Source organism: Melanerpes formicivorus, unplaced genomic scaffold (genome assembly GCF_026170545.1).
Source record: "Melanerpes formicivorus ecotype bairdi unplaced genomic scaffold, bMelFor1.0.p_v2 SCAF_9, whole genome shotgun sequence".
NCBI lineage: Eukaryota > Metazoa > Chordata > Aves > Piciformes > Picidae > Melanerpes > Melanerpes formicivorus.
Window position 1 is genome coordinate 16,672,901 of NW_027142361.1, and position 22,479 is coordinate 16,695,379.

A 22,479-nucleotide genomic window follows, 5' to 3' on the forward strand; every position below is an offset into this window, starting at 1 on the left:
TTCTAGCTCCTTTTTCAGAAAAAAGTATTGCTTTCCCAATACAAGATTAATTTCCAAGCCCCACGTGGTGGGTTTGGAAGGGGTAAGGCCAAGAAGCCTCCTCCCTTCCCCCTTGTAAGGTGAAGGGAAAAGAAAATTGAAGGGAAAGGAAAAAAAAAACCTCACAAGCTGAATTAGCAAAGCAGTGGAGCTATATTTACAAAGCCATGTAGGGAATGCAGGGGAATATTTACAAATTTACAATATCTACAATATATACAAAGATATACAACAGAGCAACACAGAAATGAGAGTAAAGCCCCTCGGCAGAGGGGTCCCCCACCTCCGCTCTCCCCTCTCTTCCCCCCCTTTCCCCAGAATGGGATAGAAAGAGAAAGAAAAGAGAGGAAAAAAAAAATGTTAGAAGCAGTTCGTGTTAATTGGAAGGGAGTTAATATACCGGCCTTTATCTATCTTCAAGGCCGAGGCCTTGGCAGAAAGCCCAGCACAGAAAGCTGTTGCCTGAAGAAGAGGCGGAAGCAAGACTGATAGAAAAGTCCAGGAAATGTCCAGTTCACTCCCAGTTCCAAAGGTGCTTCCTCCCACTTCACCAATGAAATTGTTTAGACTATTCCTTCCGTTTACCAACTTCCGTCCACCATATTCCCTTTCTTAAGGGGGCAACGTCAACCGGCCACAGTCCACCCCTTCTAAACAATTTCATTGGCTGTTCATACTGTCCATCCAATCCAAAACGATATTTACAGTTCGTGAGCAAAGTTCATAGTCCCTTCCGGCTATGCTCAGATGTAGATGATTCAAAAGTCCAAGAAAATCAGAAAATGAGAAAAATGGAAAACAGTTCATTTCTTCACTGACGAAGCAAAGAAAAGGGAAACAGGGATTCTCAGGGTCTCTTAGTTGACTCAGGGCTCTCAGGGATCTCAGGGTTCGTGCACCGTAGATGTCTCATTGATTCTTCCTTTGGACGCGATGTAGCTGTACAACAGTTCGAAATTAACCTCTTTCAGCTAAAGTTAAGTTTCTTTGTGGAATACACTGAATTTCACCATTCTCTTGCATTACCCAATAAGTGTGACCCGGACCTTCAGCTGAAACCACCCCTCGGACAGGTTTAGCCTCTCCTGAGGGTGAAAATACCCAAACAGTTTTACCTAACAGATTCTTTTCTCTAACAACAGGAACTCTATCACCTTCCACTTTCCGTAGCAAATCTGAATGTGCAGGTCCAGCTCGGTTCACTGAACCTCTACTATTTACCAGCCAGGTTGCTTGTGCTAAATGTTTTTCCCAGTTTTTCAAAGATCCACCTCCCATGGCTTTGAGAGTGGTCTTCAACAAACCGTTGTAGCGTTCAATCTTCCCTGAAGCTGGTGCATAGTAGGGAATATGGAATATCCACTCAATACCGTGCTCTTTTGCCCAGTTCTTTACAAGGTTGTTCTTGAAATGAGTTCCGTTGTCTGACTCAATCCTCTCTGGAGTGCCGTGTCTCCACAGGATTTGTCTCTCCAGACCAAGAATGGTGTTGCGTGCAGTTGCATGAGGAACTGGATAAGTTTCCAACCATCCAGTGTTTGCCTCTACCATAGTAAGCACGTATTGCTTACCAGAACGAGAACCTGGTAGAGTGATGTAGTCAATCTGCCAAGCTTCACCATACTTGTACTTGGACCATCTGTCACCATACCACAAGGGCTTAAGTCGTTTTGCCTGCTTAATAGCAGCACAAATGTCACAGTCATGGATGACTTGTGTGATAGCATCCATGGAAATGTCTATGGATCTGTCACGAGCCCATTGGTATGTTGCATCTCTGCCTTGATGTCCTGACAAATCGTGAGCCCACCGAGCTAAGAATATCTCACCTCGGTGTTTCCAGTCGAGATCAAGATTAGAGTCCATGTCTACTTGAGAAACTCTAGCGGCTAGATCGGCCTGATGGTTGTGTTGCTGTTCCTCAGTAGCTTTGCTCTTAGGAATGTGAGCATCGATGTGTCTCACTTTCACTGGAATTCTCTCGATTCGATCAGCAATGTCCTGCCATAGGTTGGCTGCCCAAATGGGTTTTCCTTTTCTCTGCCAACCACTCTTCTTCCAGTTCTTTAGCCAACCCCATAGAGCATTGGCTACCATCCATGAGTCGGTGTAGAGATAAAGCTTTGGCCATCTCTCACGTTCAGCCACGTCGAGAGCTAGCTGGACAGCTTTTACCTCTGCGAATTGACTGGATTCTCCTTCTCCATCTTTCGCCTCTGCAACTCGGCGTGTTGGACTCCACACTGCAGACTTCCACCTTCGCTTGTTTCCAACAAGACGACAGGAACCGTCTGTGAACAAAGCGTATTTCTTTTCATCATCAGAAAGGTCATTGTAAGGAGGAGCTTCCTCAGCACGAGTTACTTTCTCCTCTGGAGGTTTAGCACAGTTGATACCTTCAGGCCAACTTGAGATCACCTCCACTAGACCAGGTCTTTCAAGATTTCCCATTCGAGCTCTCTGTGTTATCAGAGCCATCCACTTAGACCATGTTGAGTCTGTGGCATGATGTGGTGTGGACCCTTTGCCTTTGAACATCCAATTCAAAACTGGTAATCTGGGAGCTAAGAGAAGTTGTGATTCAGTTCCAATCACTTCAGAAGATGCTTTCACTCCTTCATAGGCAGCTAAAATCTCTTTCTCTGTTGGAGTATAATTAGCCTCTGAACCTCTGTAACCTCGACTCCAGAAACCAAGAGGTCGTCCACGTGTCTCACCTGGAGCTTTTTGCCACAAGCACCAGGTTGGACCATTGTCACTTGCAGCCGTGTACAAAATGTTCTTAATGTCTGGACCATCTCGGACAGGTCCCAGACCCATTGCTTGAATCACCTCTTGCTTTATCTGGTCAAAGGCTGCTTGTTGTTCAGGTCCCCAGTGGAAATGGTTTCTCTTTCGAGTCACATCATACAGAGGTTTCACAATCTGACTGTATCCAGGAATGTGTAGTCTCCAAAATCCCACTATCCCCAAGAAACGTAGGGTCTCTTGCTTGTTTGTGGGACTTGACATGGTGAAGACTCTATTCACCACATCCACTGGAATGTGTCGGCGTCCATCCTGCCACCGCACTCCCAGAAACTGAATTTCTGTGGTAGGTCCTTTCACCTTGTCTCGTTTGATGGCAAAACCTGCATTCAGAAGAATGTCAATGATTTTGTTACCTTTCTCGAAGACTTCCTCAGCAGTTTTACCCCAGACGATGATATCATCGATGAACTGGATGTGTTCTGGAGCACCGCCTTTCTCCAGAGCATCGTGGATCACTGCATGACAGATGCTTGAGCTGTGGATCCAGCCCATTGGCAGTCTGTTGAAAGTGTACTGGATTCCTCTCCAGGTGAAAGCAAACTGAGGCCTGCATTCCTCTGCTATGGGAATAGAGAAAAATGCATTAGCAATGTCTATGGTAGCATACCATTTGGCCTCTTTGGATTCCAGCTCATACTGTAGCTCCATTATGTCTGGTACTGCTGCACTCATAGGTGGTGTTACTTCATTCAGGGCTCGGTAGTCTACTGTCAGACGCCAGTCTCCATTCTGCTTCCGCACAGGCCACACTGGACTGTTGAAAGGTGAATGAGTTTTGCTGATGACTTTCTGACTCTCCAACTGACAAATCAGATTCTGAATGGGCAACAAAGAGTCACGGTTGGTTCTGTATTGTCTGTGATGCACAGTCTGAGAAGCAACCGGCAATTTAATGTCCTGTATTTTATGTTGTCCCACAACTGCAGATTCATCAGAAAGCTCAGGTCTGGCAGATAGCTTCAATTTTTGTCCATCAATTTCTATTGAAGCCACTCCAAAAGCCCATTTGTAACCTCTAGGGTCTTTGAAACGCCCTTCTCTCAGAAAATCAATTCCCAAAATACAAGGTGCATCAGGTCCGGTCACAACTGTATGCTTCCTCCATTGTTTACCAGTTAAACTTATATTAACCTCCACCTTACTTAACTCTTGAGATCCACCAGTGACTCCCAGAATAGTTATAGACTCTGATCCCTGATAATTTGATGGCATTATGGTGCACTGAGCTCCTGTGTCAACCAAGGCCCTGTACTTCCGAAATTGTGAAGTGCCAGGCCACTGGATGTACACATCCCAATAGATTCTATTATCTCTGTTATCCCTCTCCTCCCCCTGGTGGGAGGCAGGGCACCCCTAGTTATGGGGAACATGCCCACATGTGCATTGCACATAGTTTGCAGGGTTATAACTTTGCATGTTATAACTGGAGCCACTGTTGGAGCCATAAGAGTCGTTCTGGGGAACTGTGGAAGTAACAGCTACCCTTCTGGTATTGCTACCTTGGGTTCTGCCACTTTGCAATTCCCTCAGTCTCCTGAAAAGATTAGAAGTTGGTTGGCCATCCCAGCGGTTCATGTTCTCACCAAACTGATCACGCAGAGTTATCCAAATAGTTCTACGTGATTGTCTTGGTGGTCTGTTTTGGAATGACCTGTTTTGGAATGTCCTGTTTTGGAATGACCTCCTTGGAGGACGTGTATTCCTCACAGATGAGACTTGTACCCACCTGGAGGAAGAATTGAAATTATCCCTTTGTGCCAATTGGTATATTGAATCTTTCAGATCCTTCATGCAATTCTCAATCTTTCCAGACAGAGTTTCAATGGCTGAAACCAAAGAACCACGTGTCATGCTATCCTCCAGTTGTCTCATTTGATCAGTGAATTGGCCAACCGTAGGAGAAGCTCCACCATAACTTCTTGACACAATTCTGCTTGCCAGAATGTTTGCATAATTAGAAGGAGCAAGTTTGATGATCTTTTTAGCAAGACCAATACCCACAGGAATGTCATCAGGATTCAGAGTTTCATGTTCACCATAGTGTAGCTCTCTAACAGCAAATTCTCTCAAGCGCTTAATTCCCTCATCTATGGTAGTCCAGGGTTTAGGATTCCAGGGAAGATCATCTCGGGAAGGGTATCTCAGGGCAACCGCCATTAAAAGGCGTATCCACAGATTAACCTTACCGAGAGCTTCGCCTAGATGTCTATCTATTCCATTGTCCCTTGAGAGAGTTCCTAACTGAGCTGCTGACTTGTCTCCAACTGTTAGAGCTGAAGCACCTGTATCATAACACCTACTAAGCCAAGCTAGAACTGGCTCCTTATCTGCCCTGGTGAAATCTTTACGGACATTTCGCAATTCCTCCCGCGGTGATGAACAGTCTGTAATATCATCTTCATCTTCATCTCCCTGAATTCTTTGCCCGTAAAATCCTGCTGTCATTATCCTAAGGATCTCTTTAAGCTGAGAACCACCTTTGCCAGCACCTTTACTAACTTCATCCCTATCCTGCTTTGATCTCACTAGGTTAGCTAGATCTTTAAAACAAACCTTCTCTTCCTCCTGAGCAGGATCTTTTAGAGTAGAGGGCCCCTCACCAGGATCAGTCTCCTCCTCTTCTTCTCCATCTTTGCCCTTTCCAGCTCTAGTCTTTAAAGGAGCCACCTTAACTGGAGCTGTGTTTGAATTTACAGCCACCTTAATGGAAGCTGACAGGTCCTGAGATAAATCAGCTGCTGGGGCAGTGACTTCCGGTCCCACTGAGGGAGTGGGTGGAAGTGACGTTGCTCCGTTAATGGCCGACGGAGAAGAAGAAGGAGAAGGAGTGGGAGAAGGAGTAGGTGCCATGTTGATACCAGCCGATGCCCTTGGCTGCTTGCTAGAATCAGCAAAGTCATTTAGAGCTGCCTTACCAATTAACTTTTTAGCCTTCTTTTTAGCTGACACGGATTCTGCACACTCTGCATCACTAGATGACTCTGGGACTGATCGAGAGCCACGGCGTTTCCTTTTTGATCTAGTTTTAATAACAAAACACGCCCTGGACACCTTTTTCTCTCGCCATAAAGAGAACAGTAAATATGCGATTACCATCACCAGCAACAGATTTATACACATCAAATAAATCACCTTTGGATCCCAGGCATCACCTAAAGTTACTCTCTCCTCAGGCGGAATCTTAAAACCCTTTATCTCAATTGGGAGAGTGGTGGAGGTAACATTCCTGTATCTCACTGGCCATAACAAATTAATACATTTTCCATACCATAATTTAACTCTATTCATAACCCACATATAAATTGTCCGCACCAAATATTTACCCAGGTAATCCAGAATCAAACCCAAACAATATCTGTAAATCAGAGCCCCAAAAATTGAAAAGAACAATCGCTCCACAAACCACAATACCTTCATGTTTGCTAATTCAGCTAGATAATTAAACTAATTATCTGCCGCACGTTGGGTACGCCAATAAAAAAATGTGGTGGGTTTGGAAGGGGTAAGGCCAAGAAGCCTCCTCCCTTCCCCCTTGTAAGGTGAAGGGAAAAGAAAATTGAAGGGAAAGGAAAAAAAAAACCTCACAAGCTGAATTAGCAAAGCAGTGGAGCTATATTTACAAAGCCATGTAGGGAATGCAGGGGAATATTTACAAATTTACAATATCTACAATATATACAAAGATATACAACAGAGCAACACAGAAATGAGAGTAAGCCCCCTCGGCAGAGGGGTCCCCCACCTCCGCTCTCCCCTCTCTTCCCCCCCCTTTCCCCAGAATGGGATAGAAAGAGAAAAAAAAGAGAGGAAAAAAAAATGTTAGAAGCAGTTCGTGTTAATTGGAAGGGAGTTAATATACCGGCCTTTATCTATCTTCAAGGCCGAGGCCTTGGCAGAAAGCCCAGCACAGAAAGCTGTTGCCTGAAGAAGAGGCGGAAGCAAGACTGATAGAAAAGTCCAGGAAATGTCCAGTTCACTCCCAGTTCCAAAGGTGCTTCCTCCCACTTCACCAATGAAATTGTTTAGACTATTCCTTCCGTTTACCAACTTCCGTCCACCATATTCCCTTTCTTAAGGGGGCAACGTCAACTGGTCACAGGCGCCAAAAATTGTAGTGGTTTGAGCCTTAACTGAGAGTTAAAAGCTCAAATAGGGAAAAGGCTGAGAATCTCTTCCCCACTCCCCCCCACCTTTTCCCTCCAAACAGGGAGAGGAGAAAAAAAAAAGGGTAAGGAGCAAATCCACTAAGCAACAATCTGGAGTCAGCTTGGAAGTAGAGAGGCAAATAATTTTTTTTTCTTCAAATTATATATATAACAATGACAGGGAAAAAAATGTTCACAAGGGCAAGGAACAAGAATGGATGGGAGGGGAACAGAAAAAAAAATAATACAAAACCAGTCTTTCTCTGAGGAGGTGCAGAGGCAGCAGGGAGAAGGATCAGGTCCGGCCAGGTGGCTGAGGAGCAGGAGGGCAGCTGCAGTAGCTCTCATCCAGCAGAGGCAGGAGCCAAAAATGAGATCCAACAGCTATGATGTCCTGCCTTTTTATACCCTAGCTGGGCAGGGAGGGGGGAGTGGAACAGACTCAGCTTTCCCAGGGGGGAAACGCCCTTCAGGGAGTTTAAAGTACCTGCAAGCCCTCCACCCCCCTTTCTTCTTTTGTTTTCTGAAAAAGGCGTTAACCCACCACAATTAATTACCTTTCAGATAGTATGCTTTTAACTTTCAATCATGTATTACCCTAAATCCAAAGGAAAAAAGCCACTTTGAAAAAAAAAGAGGCCTAGTTCATATCAGAAGAGCTTGTGGTGGGGTGGAAGGGTAAGGCCAAGAAGCCTCCTCCCTTCCCCCTTGTAAGGTAAAGGGAAAGAAAAATTGAAGGGAAAGGAAAAAAAAAACCTCACAAGCTGAATTAGCAAAGCAGTGGAGCTGTATATTTACAAAGCAGTGTAGGATATGCAGGGGAATATATACAAATTTACAATATTTACAATATATACAAAGATATACAATAAAGTAACACAGAAATGAGAGTTCCCCCCTCAGCAGAGGGGGTTCCCCACCTCCGCTCTCCCCTCTCTCCCCCTTTTCCCCAGAGTAGGTCAGAAAAGAGAGAGAAAGAGAAAGAAAGAAGTTAAAAGAAGTTTTGTGTTAATTGGAAAGCAGTTAATACAGGCCTTATATCTTATCGGTTTCAAGGCCGAAGTTTTGGCAGAAAGCCCAGCACAGAAAGCTGCTGACCAAAGAAGAGGCGGAAGCAAGACTGAAGAAAAAAGCGCCGGAGTGCCCAGGATACTCCTCCTGCACTCCCAGTTCAGAAGGTGCTTCCTCCCACTTCACCAATGAAATTAGTTTAGATTATTCTTTCCGTCTACCAACATCCGTCCACCATATTCCCTTTCTTAAGGGGACAGGCTCAACCAGCCACAGTGCTATATTCCACTGAAACCTGAGTGACTCAGGCTTTCATGACGCAAAGATACAATTTTCTGGATGAAGTAGTTCAACAAATCATTCTCACCTTCCACCTTCTAAAATGAATTTTACATTATTTGCCCTTAAGAAAATCTGGCCTGGATCATAACTAATAGCTGAGCTAAGAAAGAGTAGTAGCATTAGATTTTAAAAAAAAAAAAAAAAAGAGAAGAAAAAAAGTTTGGATTGCACCAGAAATTTTGGGTTATTTCAAGCCATACTCACAACAAACTGGTCCATGTCCCTTTCAAGGCCCATGTTTGGTAGATCAGGCATCATGTGTGCCAGCACTTTAAACCCGGCATCCTTGGCTAAGTGAAAGGACTCACACACAGCCTTCATTGTGTGACCTCTGGCAAGAGAGAGAAGAGATTCAGGATCACACAGAAGATGACACAATGTGACACCTTTAACTGAGATTACTGTCTAGGAAGTGAGAAGGGTTGAGTTTGGAACACGGCTACTAATAAACTACTCTAGGGGTTTCAAGTAGTCTAGTTTACTACTTCTACGCCAAAGCATGCAGCTATTCAAATTGTTGCCTGAGAAATCTCTGGAAAGCTGCTGAAATTCGATTTGCAAAGTAATGACACAAGCTGATGCCACAGCACAAGCTAGGACACACTGCACTGAAGACTGTGTGTAATCAAACTGTAGCACAACCAGAAACAAAAGCAACAGAAGGGGACAAGATGGGTAAAATCAGCTGGCTAGGAAAAAAACAGAGCTACCTGCTTGCCAAACTCTTGAGAACTCCTTTTAGAGAAACACAAACTCTTCTCAACTTCTGAGAGGTGCCAAACCTCCAAAACATAGGTTAGATGACAACTACTGAAGGATTTCATGTTCTTCTTCACCAACATCAAACCAAACTAACTCAGACTTTCTCTGCAGTAGTTTGGAGAGACTGGGAGCACCCAAAATGGCAGAAACAAAGACTGAATCCCACATAAATCATGAACCACAAACACACTCCTCTTCCCTTCCACCTCCATGGCTCAGGAGCCACCTTCTGTCTCCACAACAGCAATCACTCTCACTGCAAACAGCTACCAGGTGGTAGATGTGACCATCACATGTGATCAGTATTCACCAAGTCCTTGCTTTTGCTCTTCCCCAGCTGGGAGGGTTCTTGTTGACATTTCTGGAAGTTTCCATCCTCTCAGTATCTGCTACCTTCTTCCCTTTCCAGTCCTCATTTTCTTCCCATCACACTTTCACACCAATTCACCCCATCTTTGGCATTCCTTTCCAACAGGTTAGCTCAGCAGATGACTCTTCTCCTCCATAAGCCTTCGGATGGAAATCTAATGCCATCTGGGCATCTTTAGTTCTTAGCTTTCTGCCAAGACCTAATGTCAACCAAACCAGACAGTTTTAAGGACCTCTTCCTTCCTTCCCTTCGTAGGGTTGGAAGGGTAAGGCCAAGAAGCCTCCTCCCTCCCCCCTGTAAAGTAAAGGGAAAGAAAAAAACAACTCACAGCTGAATTAGCAAAGCAGTGGAGCTGTATATTTACAAAGCAATGTAGGATATGCAGGGGAATATATACAAATTTACAATATTTACAATATATACAAAGATATACAATAAAGTAACACAGAAATGAGAGTTCCCCCCCCCCCCCCCCCCCCCGCTGAGGGGGTTCCCCACCTCCGCTCTCCCCCTCTCTCCCCCTTTTCCCCAGACTGGGTTAGAAAGAGAGAGAAAGAGAAAAAAAAAGTTAGAAGCAGTTTGTGTTAATTGGAAAGGAGTTAATACAGGCCTTGGTAGCTTGTCGGTTTCAAGGCCAAAGCCTTGGCTGAAAGCCCAGGACAGAGAGCTGCTGCCCTGTGGAGGAGCGGAAGCAAGACTGAAGATAAAGTGCTGGAATGCCCAGTATACCCTCCTGCACTCCCAGTTCAGAAGGTGCTTCCTCCCACTTTACCAATGAAATTAGTTTAGATCGTTCTTTCCGTTTACCAACTTCCATCCACCATATTCCCTTTCTTAAGGGGACAGTGTCAACCGGTCACACTTCCTCCTGGAACATTCTGCCTCCACTCAATGCCTACATGTACTTTTTTGACTATAGTTTTATATATTATTATTTTTCAGAGGTATTACATTGTTTTTCTGAGACTGTTCAAGGACAGTATTACTCAAGACCTTGAGTAGCCTGAAGGAAGTAAATGGAGACTTGCTTCATAAATAAAAATTATTTTCTTATTAGAAGTGGAATTTGAGCTGCATCAATAACATGATTACTTGATGCCCAGATCTGTTCTTGAATATTTTTCTGCCTCACAGCCACCAAAAACACTCAAAAACCTCACTAATGACTTGTGGAACATAATAGAAAGTAATTTTCAAATAGTTAGCATAATTGGTTGTAATCTGACATTTTGCTGCTGTGGTGGGTGGAAGGGTAAGGCCAAGAAGCCTCCTCCCTTCCCCCTTGTAAGGTAAAGGGAAAGAAACTTGAAGGGAAAGAAAAAAAAAAACCTCACAAGCTGAATTAGCAAAGCAGTGGAGCTATATTTACAAAGCAATGTAGGGTATGCAGGGGAATATTTACAAATTTACAATATCTACAATATATACAAAGATATACAACAGAGTAACACAGAAATGAGAGTAACCCCCCTTGGACAGAGAGGGGTTCCCCACCTCCGCTCTCCCCTCTCTTCCCCCCTTTTCCCCAGAATGGGATAGAAAGAGAAAGAAAAGAGAGGAAAAAAAAATGTTAGAAGCAGTTTGTGTTAATTGGAAAGGAGTTAATACAGGCCTGGTATCTGGACTTCAAGGCCGAGGCCTTGGCAGAAAGCCCAGCACAGAGACAGAGCTGCACTGTGGAGGAGCGGAAGCAAGACTGATAGAAAAGTCCTGGAAATGTCCAGTTCACTCCCAGTTCCGAAGGTGCTTCCTCCCACTCTCCCAATGAAATTAGTTTAGATTATTCCTTCCGTTTACCAACTTCCGTCCACCATATTCCCTTTCTTAAGGGGGCAACGTCAACCGGCCACAGCTGCAAGCAAAATATTAAAAGTATGAAGTCAAAACACATCCCCCACAAAGTAGAACAGCAGCAGCAAAATGAGGTAATTTCAAAGGAAAGAGAAACGTGAATCACTCTTCTCTACAAGAACATTCCAATTCATCGTTCTAAAAAGGTTAAGGGAGCTATTTGGATCAACAGCCTGCATTCTCCCCGTGTTGAGACAGCTTGCGGCAAAGCCTTAGAGAAATTCTGCAGGCAGCTTTAAAAAGTACCAAGAAAACCTTTGAAAGTATCATTCTATACAGGATTAATTCTGATGAAATCAAGTCAGGATACTACCACACTGTTCTACTGATTCATCAGCAGGAAAGGAAGGGTTCATCAGCAGGAAAGGAAGGGTTCATCAGCAAACACACGACAAAAGTGACGTAGAGCTTGGAATGACTTATGGCAGCAGCTCTGATGTGACAGACAAAACTGGAGAAAAACTAAAGTGAGAGCTGATGTTTTAAAGTTCCCCCTCAGATAAAGACACCTTCAAAAAATTTGAGCTGAAAAGATTTTTAAAGCTGAAGAGAAATTAATTAAGTTTACAATGTGTCAGAACTAACTGTAAATGAATACATCCAGTAAAGAGTGAGATCTAGTGATGTTCCTTAGCATAGATCTTTTCCTCTGGAAAGCTCTGACATCTAGAGGAGGGGAGAACCACCTGTAATATTAGCTCTCAACTCCTGAACTACTCAATAAATATCTTTTCCTGTCTACTGAGACCTGGAGTCTGACCACTGCATAGCGGTGACATCCTGCCCTTCCATGTACCATCAATACTACAGCTAAACCCACAGGAGAAAACTCATTGTGGATTCTTCAATCTCTAAAACAAAATGTCCAACATATTCATTTTTGCACTACTGCCTTTAAGGTAGACATTAACAGGAATTTGCTTTGCTTATTGAACCATAATCTCTCTGTTGTTACCTTTGATTAGGGTTATTAACCATCTTTGGTAGGTGACTGGAATATGCAATAAGACTGAAAGCAAGTTGAATGAGTGGCAAGAGTGGGGGGGAACCCAAGAGAAAAATTGCTCCTTTAAAAATCTCAACAGAACTATCAGACTTGCAATAAATAAAAGAGAATGCCTTACTTGCCTCTAAGGGGTAGGATGAGCTATGTATTGTGCACTCTCCTACGTAGGACAACTGTTTTTTTGGCCACAGGTCCAAGATGACAAGGAATAAATCACAGGCCTCTTGTGAATATATTTTGCAGTCCCTAGAGATACTCTATGCCTAGAATGGCTGTGGTTAATCTATCAACAGGCATTGTTTCTGGCTATGCCTCACCCTCTGTGTTTGCCAGTCTCTCCCAGTACTAAGCAGAAAAAGGTATCTGGTGTAGAGAACAGCTGTTTGCTGGTACAGTATCTCCCAACAGATTATACTGCACTGGATTTACTCAATGCCCACTTCACAAAACTCCCTGGGAAGGAGGCTGGAGCAAGCTGTGGGTCAGTCTCTACTCCAAAGCAACAAGCAACAGGACAAGAGAAAACAGCCTCAAGCTGTGCCAGGGGAGTTTAGGTTGGACATTTGGAATAATTTCTTCTCCAAAAGGGTTACCAAGCTCTGGACCAGGATGCCCAGGGAAGTGGCGGAGTCAACACTCGTGGAGGGATTTAAAAGCCTTGGAGACGTGGTGCTGAGGGGCATGGCCTAGTGATGATCTGTCAGTGCTGGGTTAATGGCTGGACTCAATGATCTTAAGGCATTTTCCAATCTAAACAATTCTATGATCCATACAGGAAAAGAAACTAAGTTTAAAGTAAAACATGCCAAAGAAATCTGTTTTCTCAAAATCATAGAATCATAGAATCAATAAGGTTGGAAAAGACCTCAGAGATCATCAAATCCAACCCATCACCCAACACCTCATGACTAACTAAATCATGGCACCAAGTGCCACGTCCAATCCCCTCTTGAACACCTCCAGGGATGGTGACTCCACCACTCACCAATCACTCCTTCTGTGAAGAACTTTCTCCTCACCTCAAGCCTAAACTTCCCCTGGCACAGCTTGAGACTGTGTCCTCTTGTTCTGCCACTGGTTGCCTGGGAGAAGAGACCAACCCCCACCTAGCTACAACCTCCCTTCTAGTAGTTGTAGACAGCAATAAGGTCTCCCCTGAGCCTCCTCTTCTCCAGGCTAAACAACCCCAGCTCCCTCAGCCTCTGCTCATAGGGCTTGCGCTCGAGGTCTCTCCCCAGCCTCATTGCCCTTCTCTGGACACGTTCAAGTGTCTCAGTGTCTGTCTTAAATTGAGGGGCCCAGAACTGGACACAGGACTCAAGGTGTGGCCTAACCAGTGCTGAGTACAGGAGCACAATGACTTCCCTGCTCTTGCTGGCCACACTATTTCCCGGTCTACACAGTATCACAAAGACATTCATGGAGCTACTGCAGTTTATTGTTTTTTTTTTCTCAACAGACATAGCCACACAAGCAAGAAAATAAGCAGAATGTTTCAACACTCCATGTTAATAGGGTGTTCAAGCAAAGAGGTCAAGACATGCTACTCAAGGGTATTCCATGAAGTACACAGCAAGCAGCCAAACTCAGCTTCTCAGTGAAGATTCCTTCTCACCTGTTGGTGTCCCTGGCCACATCCTCGTAGATGCTCTGCACTCCAATCTCCAGCCTGGTGCAGCCATAGGACAACATGTCACTTAAATGCCGCTTCAGGCAGTAATCCGGCCTGGTCTCTATCGTTATCCCAATGCATTTTGTCAGGCTTCACTCCGAATACCTGCAAAACAAATACCTCTATTAAAATTGTGAGGGTAACTTCTGAAGGGCTTCCTAGAATCGTCTAGGCTGGAAAAGCTCCAGAGACAGGGATCTGCTGGAAAGAGTCCAACAGAGAGCCATGAGGATGATTAGGGGACTTGAGCATCTCCCCTATGAAGAGAGACTGAGAGACCTAGGGCCAGTCAGTCCTGAGAAGAGAAGACAGCTAAATTTTAAAGGCATAGCCTCTATAGCCACAATATTTCATCACTGTCTACAAATATATGAAGGTGGGTGTCAAGTGGAGGGAGCCAATCTCTTTTTTGGTGGTGCACAGTAATAAGACAAGGAACAAGAGAAGACAAACTTGAACATAGAAGGTTTCACCACAACATGAGGAGAAAATTCTTTACAGTGAGGGTGATGGAGCACTGGACCAGGCTGCCCAAAGAGGTTGTGGAGTCTCCTTCTCTGGAGACTTTCAAAACTCGCCTGAATGCATTCCTGTGTGGTCTGCTCTAGATGATCCTGCTTTGGCAGGGAGGTTGTACTCAATGAACTCTGGACGTCCCTTCCAACCTCTAATATTCTGTGATTCTAAGATCTACAAGATCTACAAGAACCCAATGTCAAGCATGCTGCTGCTAAACCACATCTACATGTTTTTTAAATACCTCCAGGGATGATGACTTCCCTGGGCAGCCTGGTCCAGGGCTTGACAACCCTTTTCATGAAGAAATTGTTCCTCATGTCCAACCTAAACCTCCCCAGCACAACTTGAGGCTGTTTCCTCTTGTCCTATCACTTCTTACCTGGAGGAAGAGACTGACCCCTACCTGACTCCAACCTCACTTCAGGGACTTGGAGAGAGAGAAAACATCTTCCCTGAGTCTCCTCTTCCCCAGGCTGAACAATCCTGTTCCATCAGCCACTCCCCATAAGACTTGTGCTCTAGATCCTGCACCAGCTTCACTGCCCTTCTTTGGACATGCTCCAGCACCTCAAAAATCGTTCTAGGAAGTGAAGGACTGTGACTGTTTGAGGCTATGTCTTTAACAAAAGGCACATTGTGACTGAATGTTTTATAAACAAAGGACAGGTCAAAACTAATTTCATTGGTGGATTGGTAGAAAGTATCTTTAAGATACGAGTCCGGCAGAGATTTCGGTCAGTCTTGCACTTTTTCCCCCTCCTTTCGCAGCTTACAGCTTCTGGGCTTTCGGCCAGACTGACCTTGGAACTGATAACCGCAAGGCCTGTACTGAACTTACTAACACATTTGCTCTAATTATAACTGCTTTTAATTAACAATTATTCCTTTTCTCTCTTTCTAACCCTCTCTGGGGAAAAGGGGGACAGAAGGGGGTATGGGGGGGAAATCCATCCTCCTGGCGGGGGAGGGGAATTTCATTCCTGTGTTACTTTGTTGTATATTTCTGTATATATATTGTAAATACTGTAAATTGTGTATATATTCCCCTGCATTTCTTAAACTGCGTGTAAATAGAGCACATTTCCTTTGCTAATCCGGTGTCGTAGTTTGGGCTGGGTGCCCTCTGCTACAGGGGTGTTTCCTGTGTCCAGAAGTCCAGCCCAGTGGGTGGACACAGGAAATTAGGTTATTTCCTACCATGATCCCTTGCACCACTATAAGTTTTATGGCGGGGTCTGGCACTTCCTCTTTCCTTCCTCTCCGCCACCTGGTAACTGGGGAAGAGATCTCCCGGCCATGGGCCTGGCTAGGCCCAAGGCCACGGGGGTATGGGCAGTCTCAGATCTGGCCAGCTGAGACTAGCCTAGCAGTGGGGGGGGGGGAAGGAGGAGCCCTGAGGGTTTTGGGTGCACCCTCAGGTGGGGATGGGATCTCTCTAGGTCTGTTTTGGGGTTTCTTCTTGTCACTGTGTTTCTAATTCTCTGCACGCACTCACTGTTCTATTTAAACTTTCCATCACTTTTGCAATCTGTTTGTCTGAGTCGTCATTTCTGCGCGTGGTGGGGAGGGGGGTCTGCCCCAACCCATTACATCCGGCTGTGGATTTTTTTTCTTTCTTTCATTTTTTTTTCCCCCTTCACTTACAGGGGGGGAAGAAGGCTGAGGCCTTCCCCTCAACCCTCGACATTTTTTTTCTTGGCTTCCCAACGTGCGGCGGATAATTAGCTTGATTTATTGCTTTATTGATTTATTACTTTATAGCCGGATTAGCAAAACATGAAGGTGCTGTGGATATTGGAGCGCTTGTTTTTTTCAATTTTTGGGGCTCTGGTCTACAGATATTGTTTGCTTTGATTCTGGATTACCTGGGCAAATATTTGATGTGGACGATTTAATTGTGGTTTATGTATTGGGTCAGACTCTGGTATGGAAGATGTGTGGATTTTTTGTGGCCAGAGAGATACAGGTATGTGACCTCTAGCACTCTCCCGATTGAGATAAAAGAGTTTAAGATCCCAGTAGGGGAAAGGGTAACTTTAAGTGATGGCTGGGATCCAAAGGTGATTTATTTGATGTGTGTAATCCTGCTATCAGTGATAATTAAGGTGTATCTGCTGTTTTCTTTGCGTCGGGAGAGGAAGGTATCCGGAGCATGTTTTGTTATTAAAACTAGATCAAAGAAAAGGCGGCGTGGCTCTGGGTCAGTCCCACAGATGTCTAGTGATGAGGAGTGTGGACAATCTGTGTCAGTTAAAAAGATGGTGTGGCCGGTTGACGTTGCCCCCTTAAGAAAGGGAATATGGTGGATGGAAGTTGGTAAACGGAAGGAATAGTCTAAACTAATTTCATTGGAAGAGTGGGAGGAAGCACCTTCTGAACTGGGAGTGAACTGGGAATGAACTGGGCACTCTGGTACTTCTACCTTCAGTCTTGCTTCCGCCTCTTCTTCATGCAGCAGCTCTGTCTCTGTGCTGGGCTTTCTGCCAAGGCCTCGGCCTTGAAGTCCAGATACCAGGCCTGTATTAACTCCTTTCCAATTAACATAAACTCCTTCTAACATTTTTTTTTCCTCTCTCTTCTTTCTCTTTCTATCCCATTCTGGGGAAAGGGGGGGGAGAGAGGGGAGAGCGGAGGTGGGGAACCCCCTCTGCCTTGAGGGGGGTCACTCTCATTTCTGTGTTACTCTGTTGTATATCTTTGTATATATTGTAGATATTGTAAATTTGTAAATATCCCCCTGCAAATCCTACACTGCTTTGTAAATATAGCTCCACTGCTTTGCTAATCCAGCTTGTGAGTTTTTTTTTTTCCTTTCCCTTCAAGTTTCTTTCCCTTTACCTTACAAGGGGGAAGGGAGGAGGCTTCTTGGCCTTACCCTTCCACCCACCACATTTTTTTTTATTGGCGTACCCAACGTGCGGCAGATAATTAGCTTAATTTATTATTTGATTGATTTAGTGTTTTCTAGCTGAATTAGCAAACATGAAGGTATTGTGGTTTGTGGAGCGATTATTCTTTTCAATTTTTGGGGCTCTGGTTTACAGGTATTGTTTGGGTTTGATTTTGGATTACCTGGGTAAATATTTGGTGCAGACAATTTATATGTGGGTTATGTATAGAGTTAAATTATGGTATGGAAAATGTATTAATATCTTACGGCCAGTGAGATACAGGAATGTTACCTCCACCACTCTCCCAATTGAGATAAAGGGTTTTAAGATTCCGCCTGAGGAGAGAGTAACTTTAGGTGATGCCTGGGATCCAAAGGTGATTTATGTGATGTGTATAAATCTGTTGCTGGTGATGGTAATTGCATATTTACTGTTCTTTCTGCGGCGAGAGAGAAAGATATCCAGAGCTTGTTTTGTTATTAAAACTAGATCAAAAAGAAAATGCCGTGGCTCTCGATCAGTCCCAGAGTCATCTAGTGACGAGGACTGTGGAGAACCTGTGTCAGTCAAAAAGAAGGCTAAAAAGTTAATTGGTAAGGCAGCTCTAAATGACTTTTCTGCTGATTCTAGCAAGCAGCCAAGGGCATCGGCTGGTATCAACATGGCGCCTACTCCTTCTCCTTCTTTTTCTTTTCCGTCGGCCATTAACGGAGCAACGTCACTTCCACCCACTCCCTCGGTGGGACCGGAAGTCACTGCCCCAGCAGCTGATTTATCTCAGGACCTGTCAGCTTCCATTAAGGTGGCTGTAAATTCAAACACAGCTCCAGTTAAGGTGGCTCCTTTAAAGACTAGAGGTGGAAAGGCCAAAGATGGAGAAGAAGAGGAGGAGACGGATCCTGGTGAGGGGCCCTCTACTCTAAAAGATCCTGCTCAGGAGGAAGAGAAGGTTTGTTTTAAAGATCTAGCTAACCCAGTGAGATCAAAGCAGGATAGAGATGAAGTTAGGAAAGCAGCTGGCAAAGGTGGTTCTCAGCTTAAAGAGATCCTTAGGAGAATGACAGCAGGATTATATGGACAAAGAATTCAGGGAGATGAAGATGAAGATGATATTTCAGACTGTTCTTCGCCCCGCGAGGAATTGCGTTTTGTCCGTAAAGATTTCACCAGGGCAGATAAGGAGCCAGTTCTAGCTTGGCTTAGTAGGTGTTATGATACAGGTGCTTCAGCTCTAACTGTTGGAGACAAGTCAGTAAAACACATTCACCTTTCAACAGTCCAGTGTGGCCTGTGCGGAAGCAGAATGGAGACTGGCGTCTGACATTAGACTACCGAGCCCTAAATGAAGTAACACCACCTATGAGTGCAGCAGTACCAGACATAATGGAGCTACAGTATGAGCTGGAATCCAAAGAGGCCAAATGGTATGCTACCATAGACATTGCTAATGCATTTTTCTCTATTCCCATAGCAGAGGAATGCAGGCCTCAGTTTGCTTTCACCTGGAGAGGAATCCAGTACACTTTCAACAGACTGCCAATGGGCTGGATCCACAGCTCAAGCATCTGTCATGCAGTGATCCACGATGCTCTGGAGAAGAGCGGTGCTCCAGAACACATCAAGTTCATCGATGATATCATCGTCTGGGGTAAAACTGCTGAGGAAGTCTTCGAGAAAGGTAACAAAATCATTGACATTCTTCTGGATGCAGGTTTTGCCATCAAGCGAGACAAGGTGAAAGGACCTACCACAGAGATTCAGTTTCTGGGAGTGCGGTGGCAGGATGGACGCCGACACATTCCAGTGGATGTGGTAAATAGAGTCTCTACCATGGGAAACCCCACAAACAAGCAAGAAACCCTACGCTTCTTGGGGATAGTGGGATTTTGGAGACTGCACATTCCTGGATACAGTCAGATTGTGAAACCTCTGTATGATGTGACTCGAAAGAGAATCCATTTCCACTGGGGACCTGAACAACAAGCAGCCTTTGACCAGATAAAACAAGAGGTGATTCAAGCAATGGGTCTGGGACCTGTCCGAGATGGTCCAGACATTAAGAACATTTTGTACATGGCTGCAAGCGACAATGGTCCAACCTGGTGCTTGTGGCAAAAAGCTCCAGGTGAGACACGTGGACGACCTCTTGGTTTCTGGAGTCAAGGTTACAGAGGTTCAGAGGCTAACTATACTCCAACAGAGAAAGAAATCTTAGCTGCCTATGAAGGAGTGAAAGCATCTTCTGAAGTGATTGGAACTGAATCACAACTTCTTCTAGCTCCCAGACTACCAGTTTTGAATTGGATGTTCAAAGGCAAAGGCTCCACACCACATCATGCCACAGACTCAACCTGGTCTAAGTGGATGGTTCTGATAACACAGAGAGCTCGAATGGGAAATCTTGAAAGACCTGGTCTAGTGGAGGTGATCTCAAGTTGGCCTGAAGGTATCAACTGTGCTAAACCTCCAGAGGAGAAAGTAACTCGTGCTGAGGAAGCTCCTCCTTACAATGACCTTTCTGATGATGAAAAGAAATATGCTTTGTTCACAGACGGTTCCTGTCGTCTTGTTGGAAACAAGCGAAGGTGGAAGTCTGCAGTGTGGAGTCCAACATGCCGAGTTGCAGAGGCGAAAGATGGAGAAGGAGAATCCAGTCAGTTCGCAGAGGTAAAAGCTGTCCATCTAGCTCTCGACGTAGCTGAACGTGAGAGATGGCCAAAGCTTTATCTCTACACCGACTCATGGATGGTAGCCAATGCTCTATGGGGTTGGCTAAAGAACTGGAAGAAGAGTGGTTGGCAGGGGAAAGGAAAACCCATTTGGGCAGCCAACCTGTGGCAGGACATTGCTGATCGAATCGAGAGAATTCCAGTGAAAGTGAGACACATCGATGCTCACATTCCTAAGAGCAAAGCTACTGAGGAACAGCAACACAACCATCAGGCAGATCTAGCTGCAAGAGTTTCTCAAGTAGACATGGACTCTGATCTTGATCTCGACTGGAAACACCGAGGTGAGATATTCTTAGCTCGGTGGGCTCACGATTTGTCAGGACATCAAGGCAGAGATGCAACATACTAATGGGCTCATGACAGATCCATAGACATTTCCATGGATGCTATCACACAAGTCATCCATGACTGTGACATTTGTGCTGCTATTAAGCAGGCAAAACGACTTAAGCCCTTGTGGTATGGTGACAGATGGTCCAAGTACAAGTATGGTGAAGCTTGGCAGATTGACTACATCACTCTACCACGTTCTCGTTCTGGTAAGCAATACGTGCTTACTATGGTAGAGGCAAACACTGGATGGTTGGAAACTTATCCAGTTCCACATGCAACTGCACGCAACACCATTCTCGGTCTGGAGAGACAGATCTTGTGGAGACACGGAACTCCGGAGAGGATCGAGTCAGACAACGGAACTCATTTCAAGAACAACCTTGTAAGGAACTGGGCAAAAGAGCACGGTATTGAGTGGATATTCCACATTCCCTACTATGCACCCGCTTCAGGGAAGATTGAGCGCTACAACGGTTTGTTGAAGACCACTCTCACACAGTATCACAGTATCACAGTATCACTTAGGTTGGAAAGGACCTCGAGGATCATCGAGTCCAACCTGACACCGCAGACCCCATGACTAGACCATGGCACCAAGTGCCACGTCCAATCTCCCCTTGAACGCCTCCAGGGTCGATGACTCAACCACCTCCCTGGGCAACCCATTCCAATGCCGAATGACTTGCTCGGTGAAGAACTTCCTCCTCACCTCGAGTCTGAACCTCCCCTGGCGCAGCTTGAGACTGTGTCCCCTTGTTCTGGTGCTGGTTGCCTGGGAGAAGAGGCCAACTCCCTCCTGGCTACAACCACCCTTCAGGTAGTAGCCATGGGAGCCATGTAGCCATGTAGCCATGTAGCCATGGGAGGTGGATCTTTGAAAAACTGGGAAAAACATTTAGCACAAGCAACCTGGCTGGTAAATAGTAGAGGTTCAGTGAACCGAGCTGGACCTGCACATTCAGATTTGCCACGGAAAGTGGAAGGTGATAGAGTTCCTGTTGTTAGAGAAAAGAATCTGTTAGGTAAAACTGTTTGGGTATTTTCACCCTCAGGAGAGGCTAAACCTGTCCGAGGAGTGGTTTCAGCTGAAGGTCCGGGTCACACTTATTGGGTAATGGAAGAGAATGGTGAAATTCAGTGTATTCCACAAAGAAATTTAACTTTAGCTGAAAGAGGTTAATTTCGAACTGTTGTACAGCTACATCGCGTCCAAAGGAAGAATCAACGAGGAATTTACGGTGCACGAACCCTGAGATCCCTGAGAGCCCTGAGTCAACTAAGAGACCCTGAGAATCCCTGTTTCTCTTTTCTTCACTTCGTCTGCGAAGAAATGAACTGTTTTCTATTTTTCTCATTTTCTGATTTTCTTGGACTTTTGAATCATATACATCTGAGCATAGCCGGAGTGGACTATGAACTTTACTTACGAACTGTAAATATCGTTTTGGATTGGATGGACAGTATGAACAGCCAATGAAATTGTTTAGAAGGGGTGGACTGTGGCCGGTTGATGTTGCCCCCTTAAGAAAGGGAATATGGTGGATGGAAGTTGGTAAACGGAAGGAATAGTCTAAACTAATTTCATTGGAAGAGTGGGAGGAAGCACCTTCTGAACTGGGAGTGAACTGGGAATGAACTGGGCACTCTGGTACTTCTACCTTCAGTCTTGCTTCCGCCTCTTCTTTGTGCAGCAGCTCTGTCTCTGTGCTGGGCTTTCTGCCAAGGCCTCGGCCTTGAAGTCCAGATACCAGGCCTGTATTAACTCCTTTCCAATTAACACAAACTCCTTCTAGCATTTTTTTTCCTCTCTCTTCTTTCTCTTTCTATCCCATTCTGGGGAAAGGGGGGGGAGAGAGGGGAGAGCGGAGGTGGGGAACCCCCTCTGCCTTGAGGGGGGTCACTCTCATTTCTGTGTTACTCTGTTGTATATCTTTGTATATATTGTAGATATTGTAAATTTGTAAATATTCCCCTGCATTCCCTACATGGCTTTGT

At 44.9% G+C, this 22,479-nt stretch overlaps 1 protein-coding gene across 2 annotated transcripts in view; it reads right to left on the reverse strand.

The window, feature by feature from the left end:
• Positions 1–22,479, reverse strand: part of ELP3 (elongator acetyltransferase complex subunit 3) — a 284,717-nt gene that overhangs the window by 108,703 nt on the left and 153,535 nt on the right. The window contains exons 6-7 of one of the 2 annotated variants that reach the window (XR_010987878.1): positions 13,953–14,114; positions 8,553–8,679 (exon numbers count right to left, since the gene is read on the reverse strand). The gene's annotated coding sequence lies outside the window, so the exon portion shown is untranslated. Of the gene's footprint in view, positions 1–8,552; positions 8,680–11,263; positions 11,333–13,952; positions 14,115–22,479 lie in introns of those variants that run through there. The other variant, XR_010987879.1, reaches the window with a different exon arrangement.